We start from the raw sequence: 17778 nt of genomic DNA, 5'->3' as shown, positions 1-17778 counted from the left end.
TCTTACTCTACCTGGGCACTGCACATACCTTATAGCTTCCTTACATCCTGCCCACACCTTTATGCTTAGTCCCTTTATGAACCATTCCATGAATTACTCAGCTGGAGCATGCCATCTACTTCCTGATTAATATGATAAATGGTAGAAAGTCCCATTAGCGATCATATTGGTTTACTAGGGCTGGCATAACATAGTACCACAAACTGGATGGCTTAAACAACAGAAATTTATTGTCTCACAGGTCTGGAGGCTAGAAGTTTGAGATCAAGGTGTGGGCAGGGTTGGTTCCTTCTGAGGGCCGTGAGGGAGGACCTGTTCCATTCTCTCACCTAGCTTCCGGTAGTTTGCCCCCATCCCTCCCACCTCTGCCTTTGTGCTCACGTGGCCTTCTCTTCGTGTGCCTATTTGTCTCCAAATTTCCCTTTTATAAGGACACCAGTCATGCTGGATTAGGGGCTTGTCCTTCTCCAGTATGACCGTATCTTAACTAATTACATCTGCAATGACCCTATACCCAAATAAGGTCACATTCTCACGTACTGGGGGTTAGGACTTCAATGTATGAATTTCGGGGGGGGCACAATTCAACCCATATTAACATCAGTTAAAAACACTCAAGTATCTTCTATTATACCAAAAAAAAGCCTCTCCTGACCGCCATCTATTGTCTGCTCTCCCTCCTCCCTGCTACTCACACATCTTCGTGAACGAATTGTTTGCATTTGCTGTCTCCTTATATTTCCTCTGCCACCTTCCTCTCACCCCCACCTTGACAGCAGCAACTCTGATTGGTGGCAGTCAAACTTTTGTTGTCAGATCCAGTGGGCTCTCTTTGGTCCTTATTGTATTTGACAAATTTGACACCAACGGCTACTTCCTCCTTCTAGAAACACTTTCTGGTCTTGGTTTTCCTTTTGTTTTTTGACTGCTCCTCAATTTCCTTGGCAAGTACTTCTCCTTCTGCCCATTCCTGAAATGGCCTCAAAGGTACTCTCTTGTCTTGTCCTCCCTTCTCATCCTACCTCCTCTGTGGTCTGTTCCATCTATTCTGTCGCCCAAAAACCTCTTTGGTTTCTCATGTGGGTCTTCCTATGCTGGTCATATGGACTAAGAGTATTCCAGCTCCCGTGACAGTGATTTCTCACTGTGTATTAGTTAGTTGGCTAGTCATTCTTTCAATATATATTAGTGATCATCTACTAGGTGTCAGGGACTTGTCTACTCACTTGAGATAAGATGGTGAACAGTCTGGAGGGATATATAGACAAGTATTCCTGCAATTCTAATAGAGTGTGATGATGGCCTTGTTAGGGATGTTCAGGGGATCAGGATGGGAGTGCGTGCTTGGAGGAAGAACCCAGGCTTGAAGGTAACTGATTTCAGTTACTACTCATATGAGGATTGTTCCCAGAACAAAATCCCCAGCACAGATCTCCATTTGGAGCTCCAGGTCTATATATGCAACTGCCATCTAGAGAGCTAGTCTTGACTGCTCCACAGATTTCTGCGATTCAGTATCTCCAAAACGAAACTCATAATCCTCTACTCCAAACCTGCTACTCTTCCTTTGTCATCTATTTTGTATATTTAACAAACACATATAATATTTGTTATATGCCGGGCATTGTTCTGAGCATGCCACTATTAACCCACGTAATCTACATAACAACTCTGATGTAGGTACTCTGGTTGTCTTCATTGCAGATGAGAAAATGAGGCACAGAGAGGTTAAGTAACTTGCTCAAAGCTACACAGTAGTCAGTGGTAAAGCAGGGATTCAAACCCAGGTAGCCCAGCTCTGGAGCTTGTGCTCTTAACCACTATTACACACTGCCTCAGTGAAAGGCACCACCACCCACCCCATTTATTCAAGCCCAGAAATTCGAGCACCATCTTGCTTCTTCTCTCTTTCTCTCTCTCTTGCTTACTTCCACTCCCAGTCCCTTTATCCCATTACTCACCAAGCCCTGCCTATTGTATCTTCTAAATAAATCTTCTATTGGTCCTCTTCTCTTCATCTCCAATGATACTGCCCGTTCCTCCAGCAACCAGAGATATGAGCATGTCATTCACTTGCTTAAAACCTTTCAATAATTCTGCACTGCTCTCATGATAGAGTACAGACCCTTAAAATGGTATATGGGCCCTCCTTGATCTGTGTGCAGCTCTCCTGACCCTCCTGCCTGCCCTTACTCACATTCCCCACTATAGCACCATTGAACTATGTTCAGTTTCTCAGACATACCCTGAATCTTTTTCATGCTGCCTGTGCTATGTGCATCATTCTATCTCCCTCCTCCTATCATCTTCAGGCTAACTCCAGCTGATGCCTCAGGATTCAGGTAAATATTATTTCCTCTACAAAGCCTTATCTGGCTCTTCGAGCCTGGGTTCTTTCTCGAGAATGTGCTCCCACCCTAATCCCGTGAACATCCCTAACAAGGCACTCATCACACTCTATTAGAATTGTGGGCATACTTGTCTATATCTCCCTCTAGACTGTAAACTCAGTAGATTGAAGGACTGTCTTGTTCACCATCTTATCTCAAATGAGTAGATAAGTGCCTGACACATAGTAGATGCTCAGTAATATTTATTGAAAGAATGAATAGCCAACTAACTAATATACTGTGAGAAATCACTGTCACAGGAGCTGGAATACTCTCAGTCCATGGGACCAGCACACTCTCTTTCTATATAGGCAGACCAACATGAGAAACCAAAAAGGGTTTTGGGTGACAGAATTAGGACTAAGGGATATCTAAAGAGTCCAATATTGAAAGGCAACTAGCTAGGATAGCATCGCATAACCATCTCAGATTGCAAAGGTCTCACCAATGGAGCTTGTACTATCATCTGTCGGCCAAGGCTTTCTGTCTGCTGGACATCACTACGAGGGGTCCAGACATCAGCCCCTCTGTGACTATGTTCCCCCCACCCTTTATGCATCTCAAGATTGATAATCTCTTTCCTTAAGTAGGCTATTCTGGTACAGTCTGATTTTGAAGATATGAAAGCTATTCTGTCTCTCTAAGGTGACTCTAGATATGGTTCAGCTCTCCCAGAAAAATCTTTGTCTCATTTTCAAGTTCTGGGGTAAGCCCCCTTGTAATTCACTATGAAGTGGCAAAGTATCCTAAAAGGTTACTGCAGTTCAGAGGCGCAGTGGTTCACTTTCCACTGGAACAATCATGAAAGACTATGGAGGTGGCTGCATTTGATTCTAAGGGAAGATGGGCTGTATTCTAGGATATTGGGGAGAAATGAGAATTTCCAGTGAGAGCCAGAAGAGAAGGAGAGGCAGGTTTGTGAAAGCTTTAGATGCTAAGATGAAGAATCTGGAATTTATCTAGAGGCAATAGGGAGCCATTGAAAGTTTCTGAGCTGGGGAGTGACACCTCAAGAGTTGCTTCAGGCAGTTTAGCCTGGACTCTGTGTGTAGGAGACAGGGTAGACAGATGTAGGAAGAAGAGGAGAAGGCCCAGAGAGCTAGACTGGAATTAGGAGATGACTATTTTCAAATAAAATTAGCTAGCTAAGCAGAGTGACAGGTAAGAAATCTGTTTCTTTCTTTTCTTTTCTTTTCTTTTAACATCTTTATTGGAGTATAATTGCTTTACAATTGTTGTGTTAGTTTCTGCTTTATAACAAAGTGAATCAGTTATACGTATACATATATCCCCATATCTCCTCCCTCTTGCGTCTCCCTCCCACCCTCCCTATCCCACCCCTCTAGGTAGTCACAAAGCACTAAGCTGATCTCCCTGTGCTATGCAGCTGTTTCCCACTAGCTATCTATTTTACATTTGGTAGTGTATATATGTCAATACTACTCTCTCACTTCGTCCCAGCTTACCCTTCCCCCTCCCCGTGTCCTCAAGTCCATTCTCTATGTCTTCCTCTCTATTCTTGTCCTGCCCCGAGGTTCATGAGAACCTTTTTTTTTTTTTAGATTCCATATATATGTGTTAGCATATGGTATTTGTTTTTCCCTTTCTGACTTACTTCACTCTGTATGACAGACTCTAGGTCCATCCACCTCACTACAAATAACTCAATTTCATTTCTTTTTATGGCTGAGTAATATTCCACTGTATATATGTGTCACATCTTCTTTATCCATTCATCTGTCGATGGACACTTAGGTTGCTTCCGTGTCCTGGCTATTGTAAACAGTGCTGCAATGAACATTGTGGTACATGTCTCTTTTTGAATTATGGTTAAGAAATCTGTTTCTTTAATTTTTCACTACACTAGTACAATATTATATCCAAATACATAAACACATCATGCTGAAGTTTCCTGAACACTAATTAAAAGCAAACAAATGAACTTCACTTCTGAAGAAATATTGGTGGTGGGTGAGATTTAAAATTGCCCTATTGGGACAATACCGTATTTCTAAATGGTTCATTTTCTTCAATTACTAGATGAGTATACAGATTAGATCTGGTTACAGTGGGCTCCAAGATCTGTCCACACTCAATTGGTTGGTCAAAGTATTCCTAGGTACTAGTCAAGTAGGGGGGGACTTGGAAACATTTTCGATCTAAACAATTTCTGTTGCAGTGGGGTAGATCCCACTACAGGGCTACATTTCATTTGTAGCCCTAAAGGGTTGTCGAGGTGAGATGAAGGTAGGGCTGATTTTGGAAGGGGTGGGCAGGTAGGCTATTTATATCAAAACCATTTATATTTCAAAGTCCTTTTCCTGTAGCTGTTCCCCAGTGATCAAGTTGTGGAGGGAAGGGAGAGTGAGGTGGTTACATATGGGCACCGCTATTGTTATGCTGGAAAATAATTTTTGATGAACAGTCATTTCCTTCCACTGCCAGAGGGTGTTGATAATGAGCAAATTACCTTTTACTCCCTCTGGTGTGGATGTGAAATTGGCTGTTAATAGAGTTGCTAATGCTACGGGTTAGCATGTGATTGTTCTATTTTAAGCCAATTTTAGTTATATTTGGGGAGTAGCCAATCAGACATCTTGCTAAGAATATGGGCCCAACTGCAGCATTTAATATCGAGAAACCTGCCTCACCCTCAGATGTGGCTGGGAGCGGAAAGTGCTGAACACAGCGTCGTTAACATGAAATGTTTTAATACAATATCTTTTTTCCTCTGTAGGTACAAGAATGGTCTCATTAGACAAATACTAAATGTTTTCATCATAGGATAGGACCCATTTCAAGCCTCAGTACTATGGAATGCTATCAGCCAATGATGTACTTTGTTTAATCTAACAATGGGTTAATATCGGTCATTTCATTACTGCTTGTTATGCAGCAAAAGCTTACTAGAAAATGAAATGTTCAGAAATTAGTTGAAAGGAGCAAAAAAGGTGAGAGATTTTTACCGAGTTATATGCTCGATTGGGCTAATTAAAGGTACAGATGCATTAGTAGGTTATGGGAATAGCTTTGATTTCTAAAGATGCTCGCCTAGGAGGGGGATGGTGTGTTCTAATCATTTATGGCATTGTGAGCCCTCACACTCAAGGGAAGGGAGCACAGCTTTTCTCTTATAGTCTTCCTAGCCCTCCCATTACAGCGCCTATTGCCACCTGGCACCTGGTGGCTGAATTGAGTGCATTACTTGGGAAAGTTTCTTGATTAAATAGGATATTCTTGAACAAAGCACTGTTGATTTGTGATTTTCATGTTTTATGGGCTTTTCATGTTTTAAATGTAAAGCTCATTAGCTACACACAGAGAAGGAAACAGGTATGAAGGATGGAAAATAAAAGTCAACTGATGTGATACAGAAAGGTATAGTGTGTGCCATTCTGGTTTAGATTAATTGGGCTTGGCACTATTATGGCTCCTGTCACCTGATCAGTTTACTGGGCTGAAGAAATTGCGGGAATGGAAAGTGCTAGTGCCTAACAGTACTCTGACCTCATCTCCTGCCAAAATACCTCCCAAGGACATTCTAGGCTCACACTCTCTGATTTGCCATTAAGATCGAGTAGCCTGGAAAACCCATCCCTTATGAATTTTGCTCATTTAACAAATATTTCCTGAGAATTGCCTCATGCCAGCTTGGAATACAGAGGTGACAGGGTCCCTGACCAAGGGAGCACAGAGTATACTGGGGAAATACTTATCTAAAAACACAATACATGGTTATAAGTGGGCTAATAAGAGGTGATTAAAAGCTCAGACATTTGGAAAATACTTTTAGAGTTGACTTTTTCCCCCTTAAACAAACATTCATGGTACTTACAATGACACCACTCTAAGGACTTCACAAATATTAACTCATTAATTCTCATAACAATCTTCAGAGGCAGGTGCTATTGTTATCTTCATTCTATAGTTGAGGAAATAAAGGCACAGAGAAGTTAAGGTTAACTGACAAGGTCACACAGCTTGTCAATGCAGAATCAGGATTTGAACCCCCATCGTCTGGCTCCAAAGTCCATGCCTCCACCCACTACATGCTGCCTTCCCTTTAAACCAGTCCCTGGAAGATAAGCGGGATTTGGGCAGATGGAGGAAAGGGGAATGGGTAAGATGAGAATTTCAGGCTTAGCATTCCAGGCAAAGGGACAAGCTTGCCCAGGGCCACTGATGTGTGACTACATGTGGCACACAAGGAGAACCCTCGTGGTCATAGTAGCAGGATAAGAGGGGGTGTGGTTTGGGGTGTGAGTGCCAATCCTGGAGGGATGGGCAGAGAAAGGGGAGCTGGTGAGGAGGGCTGAGAAGGAGCCCACAGAAGGAAAACTAGCAGAAGGACCTCTCCAAAAGGAAGGCAGAGAAATGATGGCAGGGTCCACAGTGTCAGCTGCAGCAGAAGTTCAAGTAAGATGAGGAAAACCAGGTCATTATTTTAGAGATGAGGAGGCCACCACTGACCTTGTGAGTACAGTGTGGGTAGAACAGAGGACTAAAATTAACGCTGTAGTTGACAAGGAGTTCCTGGGAGAAGAGAGTGGTGTGAATGTTTTTCTAGGAGTTTTCTAGTAAAGGGAAGAGGGGAGAGAGAGAGGAAAGGAAAAGGAAGGGAAGACAGTGATCCTTGGCTAATGATCAGAGAAGGGGGAAAAGCAGAGGGTGAGGAGTGAGAGGGATGTGGGGTTGGGGGAAGCACTGGAGATGAGTAAGATTGAGGTGTGGAACCTCTTCCCGCCAAACCTCAATCTGAAGCATTTTCTGGAGAACAAGGTCAATATAATTATTATTTTTTCAGGCAGTGGAAAATAATATTAAGAGGTTCAGATGCAGATTTAATACAGGGGGCTTTATAAGACATCCTGGGCTGTGAGGACTTTGAGAGAAGACTTGTGTGTCCCTAGCAGAGTGTCAGGCAGAGAGCAGGTTCTCAGAATGTGTTTGTTAAATGAATAAATGGGTCTTATTTACATTTTTATTGTGAATATTATTAAGAAAGAATATGACACTGCTTATAAAACACTTGGAAACACAGTCATAAAAAACTCACATTTTATGGACTGCGAGTTGTTTTATGAAATGTTGCAGATCCCTGTATCCATCCTGCCCGAGGCCTTGAAGTAACAGGACCACTGTAGGATTTCTCATTGGGTCATCAAAAAAGTTTCATCTCTCATATTCCTGCTACTTCACAGACAGATTCTGTATTTTATTAAAGGTAGAAAAAGTAAGTTGTTTCTGAAACGCAGGATATAGTTAAAGGTGTTAAGAAAACGAAACAATTTCACTAGTGTCTTGACTACTAATTTGGATAAATGTTTATTCTCAAAATGTTTCAGCATTATCTCTCTTCTTTCAGAAAGGTCAGGCACATGCCACTAAAAATACATTTAGTACATTCGAGAATATTTTTCAAGTGATTTATTGGGGTAATGTATGGGTTATTTATTTAAATATATCTCTTATTTCCAGTAATGCCACAACCTCATTAGAAGGGACTTGGCTCATTGCTTAAACAAAATGATTTTGCTATTTAGGACTTCTTTAAAAATAAGCTATTTTCTTCTAACCATTCACCAGAATTGGAGATCTATTTTTAGAAAAGTAGACGAGAATGGGTAAGGTCATAGCCCTGAGCCCTAGGGAATTCCTCCAGAAGCTGTGCCTATAGTATATGCCAGCTCATTTTCCTCCCTTCTGGATTCTCCAGAGCGAAGGGAATTCTCCACTTGAGGTGCAAGGGCACAGCCACTTCTCTGGGGAATTGTGGAATCCTGCAGAGAGGCTCTGTTCTGTATTCTCAGTGGCAGGCATCTAGCCGGCAAAGTATGGGGCCTGGTTTTAGCAGTGAAAAACTGCTTATGTTCTTTGGGGACATAAGAGCACTATTTGACGTATTAGCAAATGAGATTTGCTAACGAGTGACTATGCAATACATAACCACCTCTCTGTGGTTGATACACTCAGATGCTTATAACACATATAAAACAGAACAATAAAATGAATAAGTGTGACCCCTCTGGGAGCTGAACCATTCCCGGTGTGGCATCTAAGAGTTCCTTCTGTTTCATTCCTCTGACCCTGTCTCCCCCGAGAGGTAACCACTGTCCTGAATTTTGTGTTCATTACTTACCTGTCGAAAAAAATGCTTTTATCACCTATGTATGTACCCCTAAGCAATAAGCTTTTTAAGTTTGCTTGCTTTTGAGCTTTATAAAAATTGTATCGTACTGTATTTAATCTTCTGCAGCTTGCTATTTTCATTCAATGTTGTTTCTAAGATTCATCCATGTGATTGCATTTAGTCGTGGTTCATCCATTTCACTGCTGTATGACAGTCCATTGTGGGAATATGGCACAATTTACTCATCCCTTTTCCTGCGGATGTACATTTGGGCTGTTGGCAGTTCCTTAGCTATGCCAGACAGGGCTGCTGTGTGCATTCTTGGGCATTCTCACTCTCTTTTGCAAGCGTTTCTCCAACATGTATGCCTGGTTCAGAGGCTTGCAAACGTTAAACTTTATAGGATAGAGCCAGACTGTTATTCTCAACGGTGCCATTTGAATTTCTTGCCCCTTAATGAAAAAATGTCACTACAGCTATGACTCAAAAAGAAAGGCAGGCAGACAGGCAAGGACGGAAGGAGAGAAAGAAAAGAAGAGAGGTGGAGAGAGAGAGGGAGAAGAGCGAGAGAAAAGAGAATTATCCCCAAATAGTTTAAGGCCAATATAGAAAATACATATATTTCCTTAGGTGTTTTGTTCTATTCAATGATCCAAATTCAATGGCTTTAGGATGTTTAACATGTTATTGAACTGAAAGATTAAACAAATGTATCAAATCTAATTGGTGTAAACATGAAGAATCTGGAATTTTGATTTATTGTTTGTGGAGTGCTAATTGCCTTCTTTCTTGAAAATAATTTAGCAATATGGAACAGAAATCCTAAGAAAATTTCAAGTGACTTGGCAATTCCTTTTATAGGACTTTATTCTAAGGGAAGAGAAGAATAAGTACGTGAAGATGTTTGTTTAAAGATGTTAGCTGCAGAGTTACTGGTAGCAAGAAGAAAGAAGGAGAAATCATCTAAATGTCCAAAAGTTATTGGTTAAATAACTATGCAGCAATTTTAAAGGGAGGGAAGGATGTGCATGTAATAGTGCGTGGAAAGATGTTAGGTGACGATAATGATGATGATGATGATTGCTTGTCTGTATTTTTTGTTTTTTCTATAAAAATAATGCATTACTTATCTTGATTAAAATAAAGAATAACTTGTTGCAGTCTATTTATTAAAGAGAATACTTGGAGATTTTTGATACTGCCTACATTGCTTTATCTATCTGTGGATTATCTTTAGAAAATTTAACATCATAGATTGGCACCTACAATGAAGACTTTCTATTCCTTGCTTTCTGGGAATGTAAACTGATTTTATATCAGCCCCCCCAAAAACCCCCGCAAATATAATTCTACAACCTCCAAATACATTCCATTGAACAAAAAGTCAAATATCGGCTTCCCAGGTGGCGCAGTGATTGAGAGTCTGCCTGCCAATGCAGGGCACACGGGTTCGAGCCCTGGTCTGGGAAGATCCCGCATGCCACGGAGCAGCTGGGCCCCTGAGCCACAGCTACTGAGCCTGTGCGTCTGGAGCCTGTGCTCTGCAACAAGAGAGGCCGCGATAGTGAGAGGCCCGTGCACCGCGATGAAGAGTGGCCCCCGCTTGCCACAACTGGAGAAAGCCCTCGCACAGAAACGAAGACCCAACACAGCCATAAATAAATAAATAAATAAATAAATTTATAAAAAAAAAAAAAAAAAAAAAAAGTCAAATATCTGCATTACCCCTAATCATATGTCCCAGCTCCAGTCTATCAGCCGGGATCATCCATACCACCACCAGCTAATATTTCTAATTCCGTTTGTCATGACAACAACCCTATGAGGTGGGGAGAGTGTATAGTGGCAGGTATAGTAATTAGCAAGGCTACTTTTTTTTTTATTTGGTAAAATACTGGTCAAATATTTTCATTTTATAATCCCTGGTCTCTTGGAGCCTTTGAAAATAATGGCCAGTAGTTCCGCAAGTTCATTAACTAATTCCCTTAAGGTTGGGGAATGTGCATTATCTGGACCTGCTGATTTACATACTGTACCATGTTTTCAAGTATTCCCTTACCTGGTTTATTTCAACATCTATATTTAAAGGTCTTCATTACTTCCTAATTATCTATGCTCCCTTCCTTTATTTTTCTTGTTAAGGACCAGTTTAAAAGCGCAGCTCGGTATCTCTGCCACTCAGAGTCATCATTAATTTCACTCCCCTTCTCATTTATTAGTCCAGCCGCTTTATTGCCCAGGCTTCCTCCTCTCCAGACCATTTTCCTCGCCTCTAACCTCTTTGGTGGTGTTAACTCACTCTGCCTTCTCCACTGCTATTATCTTTCTTTCCTTGAGAAGCCTTAGAAAGAGTTGTGCATTCATTTTTTTTGCGGGGTTGGGGGGCTCTTCCTCATCTTTTCGCTATTTCCACAGTGGGCTTTCTTCTACCTTTAGATCTTTCCAAGGTTCTTTGTCAAGTGCTCATTGTATTTTTTATTCAAGGTATCCTGGGCCTTTGTGGCTTAACTATTATTTGAAAACTTTGTGCCCTTGCCTGTTGTGCTATCTGGGTTTCTTAATTCACCCAAATTGGATTTCTGACAATCTTTGAACTTGAGCAAGTTCCTTAATGTTTTTAAATACAGAGATCAGGTCATATCACCAGGGCAGTGGTGTCTCATGGTCAACAGCAACAAAGACCGTTTATAGGAAGGAGAGAATCAGCACAGATGTGAGGTTATTGTTCATGCCTTGGGCAGGATATAGACATTTTCAGACTCAAATCCATCCTCAACAAAGAAGCTAAGATGCTGTTGGTGTTCCACATTGTTGACATTGAACTTGGTTTCAATGTCACACCGCGGATGGCCAGCAGCTTGTTGTTTAGAAAGGTGGGATTAATAAACACTGCCCAGGAGTTGCACTTTCTGGTTTACGTTAATTCATGGAATGAGAACAGGTACTAGGTTTACACTCATCAACTTAAATGCATCAGACGACAGTGTTCCTGCATTCTGTTTCCGATCGTGCCTGTGTGCGGACGTGCGGGTCGGCTGGCAAGTGTGTGACCCTGGCACAGTCTCCCTTCCAGTCTGTGGTAGCCATAGAGTCCTGCTGCTCAGGTCTCCCTTCAAGAGGGGATCAGCTCCCCGGAGCGCAGGTAACTGGCCGCCTCCTGCTCTGAATGTCTCCAAGGCAGAGGCCGATCAATGACCAGTCACAGCAGTGGTAGCAGGGCCCACCTTTTCTGGATCTTTGCACCAGATTTCCCAGTTGGGACGGCCAACCCCTTCTCTGTGCTGCACTGCAGTCTGAGGCTCTTCTTACCCCGTCTTCTCTTCACAGATGCCAGATCTGCACGGCGGTCTGAAGGCTCTCCCTGCCGACTGGTGATCCCTCTCTCCCCTTTCCCTTTCACAGGTGTTAACCTCGCTAAGTCTCCTGCGCGTCTAACTCCATCTCAGCATCTGCTTCTTGGAGAACTGAACTGACACAAGGACCCAACCCCCCTTTAACCTGGCCAACCCCTCTGCCTCCCCTGCCCATCTTGCCTGGCATGAGCTCGGCCACGCTCTCTTTTATGTTACTTGATGGAAAATCCAAATGCCACATAGTCATAAAGTGCATTCCAAGCTAAACAGAAACAGAATTGGGGGTCATCTCCAGTCTGGGATTATCCATACAACTACTCTCACTCACTAATATGGAAAATCGATCTCATTACAGTTTGATCAAATTGGATAGTTCCCAGGAAAAGAGCTTGTACTTAAAGCACAGGCTCACTAGGTGACGCTGCTGCCCCACATAAAGGTGACAGCCTGAGCTAGGCTTGGCCAGAGCCATTCTGGGCTGGGGGTCCTGCTGTTTCCTTGGTTAGATAGGGCCTACAGGTCTGTAATCTACCCCAGAATCTGAAAAGGTAATTTCTGGATCCATCAGTCCAGGCTCTAGAAGACCATGTCAAATCTCTCTCTCTCTCTCTCAGAGCTTGCAGAAATGTGTGTGTGTGTGTGTGTGTGTGTGTGTGTGTGTGTGTGTGTGTTTGTGTGTGAAGGAGTTCTTCTCTGGAACTCTTGAATTGATTAAAAAACTAACCATGTCTGCTCTAATTTCTCCAAGTGTCCATCAGGCCACCTTAAATGACTACCTACCCTTTTGGATCAAAAGAACAATATGGGAGAACTATCAATTTGAGTGGTATCGACACCAAAGTCTTTATCTAGAGCCTCTCAACACAGTCGCACGTCCAGGCATCACTCACTTGTGTTAGGAGTGTGGAGAGGCACGGAGTGTAGAGTGCAGGGGCTACTTCTACGCTTGGTGTCTTCTCTGCTGAACACATAACATGCATCTCCCAGGTCAGGTTTCTGGCTTTAGTGTTGCCATCTTTTATGCTGCCTCGCCTACCTTCTTACATGTGCAGTCAGCAATCTGTAAACATAACACCTGTCCTGTAAATCCTCATAGACAAAGCTGCTGAGTGGCACTAAAAATTTAACCCTAGAATTCAAACTTCATTCTCAAACAGTCCTATCCGTTATACATGCACAATACTCCTTTCTTAGAGCTTCTGGAAGAAGTTATTTTCTTGTACATGGAATGAGTATTTTGTTGCATAGAAAATACTTTCGTATCAACAGGACTGAATTCATTCATGCTTCTACCGGGGACTCTCCAGAACCACAACCATCCATCTATTCTTTACATTTCTTTAACATTGCCCAATCTTTTTCGTCACATTTTACACCAATAATGGTTAGGAATTTCCCAGAAGACTTCTGGCCCACTGCCTTATATATAGACATCAGGATTATGTCACTAGATAATTTTCGAAAGATAGCCCTCACATTGCCAATATGTTCACAATCCAAGTGCAGTGCTACTCAAATTTGCTTGATTGTAAGATACAGATTCCCAGGCCTCTCCCTGGGGACTCTGACTCAGTAAGTCTGAGGTACACTTGGGAATATGTATTTTAAACAAGCAGTCCAGTGACTCTTATGATCGAGTTAAGAAAACACAGGCCCTCTAAACAAAGTGGGTTTTAGCTAGGAACAAGGATATGATTCCAATCAGACACAGCAGAAGTCACAAGGCAAAAAAAGCTACTGGAGATTTTAATAGCTAGGGAGAGAACCATTTGTGAGTTGTGGGATGCCCTCACCAGGTAATTGGGCACCTAGGGTCATCGCAGCCACCTGGAAGCTTCTGATAGAGAAAGCACTGGGGAATCTTTTATTAACATATTTAATGTGCTTGACTAAGGGGAAAAAGTAGAGGAGGCCTTGTTAGCAACTCCTCCCTGTGTATGCCGGGCTAAGAAACAATGTTTTCTTTCTCAGGAAAGGTTTAGTTAACCCTTGATTGTCTTTCTCTGGGGAGAAATCACTGGGCATAATCAAGCCTAGACAGAAGTCTTCCTGAAAGAGCTGGGGGTCCCTGGGGCCCTGCGGGCAATGCCTGGGAGGTGTACACAGAGAGCCACGTCGACCTTTATCATGGAACACAGTATGGCTTCTATGAGAGAGCAGTGTGCCCTGTTATGTCCCCGGCTGCCCTCCTCCTTTCCTGGGTCAGCTTGAGAACCCCTGGGGACCCCAGAATATTGACCCACCCAATGAGGGGTCCCGCCTCCCCTTCCTCATGGTTGAGGAATGAGTGCGGCTCTTTCCCAGCTGAGGGTTGACTAAGATAAAGAGATGCAGAACCTTAGTAGGAAGCTGAAATTGGAACCATGCATCTCAAAGAGCCAAGTGGAAACTCTGATCTGCAGGTTTTTCAGGCCACTTCTGTCAATCTGCACTCAGACCAACATTACACCTGCACACAAACCACAGTAGGTGAGATTTCAAGTCGGCCACCCCATGGGGAATTTTTTGTTTGGTGGCAACAAACAGCTAAGTGAAAATGCAACAATCTCTTCTCTTCTGTAGATAAATCACGCTGCATCGTGGCATCTTTTTGTTTGCTATCCGTGAAAGAATCTGAGGGTGGCTTTTTTTTTTTTGCTTTTTTCATAAATAAATATTTTAACTGGAAATTTCCAAGCATATGACAGGCCTAGAATGTGAACTTGAATGTACTGTAATAGAAATCATCAGTTGCCATGGCGACGTGTTCCAAGAGCAGATTGCAGGGAGTCACATGGGCAGAGAGTGCTCAGTAATACTAACACATCAGAGAGCGAGGCCACTTAACCTCAATCGCTTCCAGCTATTGTGCAGAATGCAATTGAATTTATTCCTAATTTCTGCCAGTGCTAAGGAACAAAATTTCCCTGCAGATTTTAATCTTACTCAGGCAGCCCCAGACAGTGCCCAGACACTGTTCAGCACCAATATTCAGTCCAGTTACTCGCCCACTTTACAGCTCTATTTTCTTATTCTTATTTTTAATAATAGCTTCCCTCCCCCTGCTGGGTCCTGCACGTCCCCCTGCCCTGGGGAGAACTCCCCTCCTCCTTTCCAAATGGCTGCACGGTTTCTCTGACTCCATTCTGCTAATACAAGGAACACAGCTTTCGTAATAATAGGGGTAAAAAAAATGACAGGGCTCCACTCTCAGCAATAGTTTTCTTTTTTCCCCACCCCAAACCTGTTCTGAAATATAATTCCCGCCAGCTTTGGGTTGTACCTTGGAATGCCACAATGAACAGCCCCAGCATAAGAAGGCAAACCAGTGGATCAGTGAATAATGGAATCAAAGTGTGTATTTTCAGTCCCGGTGACAGTCACCTGCAGCCTCCACACATACACCCCCAGCCAGGAGAGCCACACAGATTAGCAGGAGGTACAGCCACCGATCACAGAGCACTCGTTTCGAGAGCTTATCCGCTCTTATGAAGGCTGATAAATCAGAGACTCTCACGTGGACAGTCTCAAGTTAGCAGCATCATCCATCTCCCCTGCCCCTTTTAAGCTATTTGTCATATTCACTTCAAATATATCAGAGATGCCAAATGAGCCTTTGTTTTCTGTACCCTTGCTCTTCCCAGGGTGAGTGGCTGTGTTGTTGTAGGGGCTAAGGAGCCTGCTTCCAGGGCCCAGCCCTTGCTCTCCAACCCAGGGTCACCTCTCCCTGCATTCAGGCGTTGTCAGCAGCCTGCCTGTGTTCCGAGGCAGGAGGCAGCATTCTCCAGGCTGACGGTCTTCGTGTGGCCCTAGCCCTCTGATGACCTTCCCTCTTTAGGAATGTCTCTTTTATTTAATTTAGTTTTTAAAATAAATTTATTTTTTTTAATTTATTTTATTTTTGGCTGAGTTGGGTCTTCGTTGCCGCGCACAGGCTTTCTCTAGTTGCGGCGAGCGGGGGCTACTCTTCGATGCGGTGAGCGGGCTTCTCATTGTGGTGGCTTCTCTTGTAGTGGAGCACGGGCTCTAGGCATATGGGCTTCAGTAGTTGTGGCACATGGGCTTCAGTAGTTGTGGCTTGAGGGCTCTAGAGCGCAGGCTCAGTAGTTGTAGTGCACGGGCTTAGTTGCTCAGGGGCGCATGGGATCTTCCTGGACCAGGGCTCGAACCCATGTTCCCTGCATTGGCAGGCGGATTCTTAACCACTGCACCACCAGGGAAGCCTGGGAATGTCTCTTTTAAAAAGACAGAAAGCCTGCTTTATGGGCTTCCCTGGTGGCGCAGTGGTTGAGAATCTGCCTGCCAATGCAGGGGACATGGGTTTGTGCCCTGGTCCGGGAAGATCCCACATGCCGCGGAGCAACTAGGCCCGTGAGCCACAACTACTGAGCCTGCGCGTCTGGAGCCTGTGCTCCGCAACAAGAGAGGCCGCGACAGTGAGAGGCCCGTGCACAGCGATGAAGCGTGGCCCCCGCTCGCTGCAGCTAGAGAAAGCCCACGCACAGAAACGAAGACCCAACACAGTCAAAAATAAATAAATAAATAAATAAATAAAATTAAAAAAAAAAAAGACAGAAAGCCTGCTTTAATAGCCAAATGAAGACAAGGCAGAGCCCAGCTCTGAGAGAGTCCACATCAAAGGTCAAGCAACAGGAAACTTAAAAATATAGGGAGATTATTGGAAAGATCTTTTGAGAGATAAAAAGGGTAGTTTCTGCAGTAGCTCCCTTTAGAGGGTAGGTCCCTCTAATAAGGGCGGAAATGTAGTCACAAATCACTTACTCAGCTCGTACGAAGCCACTGTTCTAACGCTGCGCTGGGATAGGAAACATGGAGAGAAACTGAGAAGAGAGACAATGGCAGTGTGGAATTCGGATGAGCTCCTGGTAGTCGCTGCTGACTCTACGCAGAGGGCTTGGTGACGAGATGTACCCATGGAGGCTGCGAGAGGAAAGAAGCCAGAGAGGAAATGAAGAGAAGCATTGTAATGAATTTTATAGAAGTAGTGTGACATTTGGATCTGGAGAGAGAAAACCGCATGCCAAGCTATTGGCAGCACACATGGCTCTGTGCCTGCCCTACTGCACTGAAGTCTCCGGAAGGCCTTTGCCAGACAGCCTCGCCCCACACCTGCACGTCCAGAGGGCTGGGTAGCAGGGTGTCCTCAGGTAGAGCCAGCCCTCCAGCCTCTATCAGGGACTTTAAACAAGATCAAGCTACTTCTAACTAGGAAGGGGTAGCACTGTCCTTGTAACTGGCAAAATGTTCAGTTATCCATAACACTGAACATGTTTTGTAACCAAAATTGGTTTGATTTATACTGAAGCATCATGTCTACACTTACTAGTTAAAAATGCTTGCTGATCCTCTTGTTAGAGCTGTTCAGGCAATCAGAGCCTTGGAAGATTCCAGGAAGATGTCTAATCTGTATCTAAGCAATGTCCCTTTAGGCAGAGTGGCCTCCTGGAAACTTTAAGCATACAGAGGTACGTGGCTGGGGACCACTGAACCTCATGGCCTTTGACGAAAGAAAGATGACAAGAGAATGTTCAGAAAAAGCCTGAGTGTTTATCCCTGATGAATTTCATTAAAGGGAAACGCAATCTGTGCTATTATGCTAATACCTGCAATAGCAATTTTATTATGTTCATTAATCTATAGTCAAGGAATAACATTATTACAGTTCTTACAGCTTTTCAAAGTACTTTCATAACTATTGCCTTATTTGAACTGCACGGCAACCTTATGATGTAGGTGGGGCACATTTTTCAGGTGAGAGATTAAGATCTACAAAAGTTGGGGCTGGAACAAAATCACGCAGAGCAAGGACAAGATCTAGATCTTAGGACACTTGATGCAGTGTTCTTTCCACCACCCATGGTGTGCTGGCCAGGCAGAGAGCCAGAGTGCCTGCCCTTTCTGAGCC

The sequence above is a fragment of the Balaenoptera ricei genome, chromosome 19, assembly GCF_028023285.1.
Source record: "Balaenoptera ricei isolate mBalRic1 chromosome 19, mBalRic1.hap2, whole genome shotgun sequence".
In the NCBI taxonomy this organism is placed as follows: domain Eukaryota; kingdom Metazoa; phylum Chordata; class Mammalia; order Artiodactyla; family Balaenopteridae; genus Balaenoptera; species Balaenoptera ricei.
The sequence above is the reverse complement of the archived record's forward strand: the minus strand, read 5'-3'. Positions refer to the sequence as shown.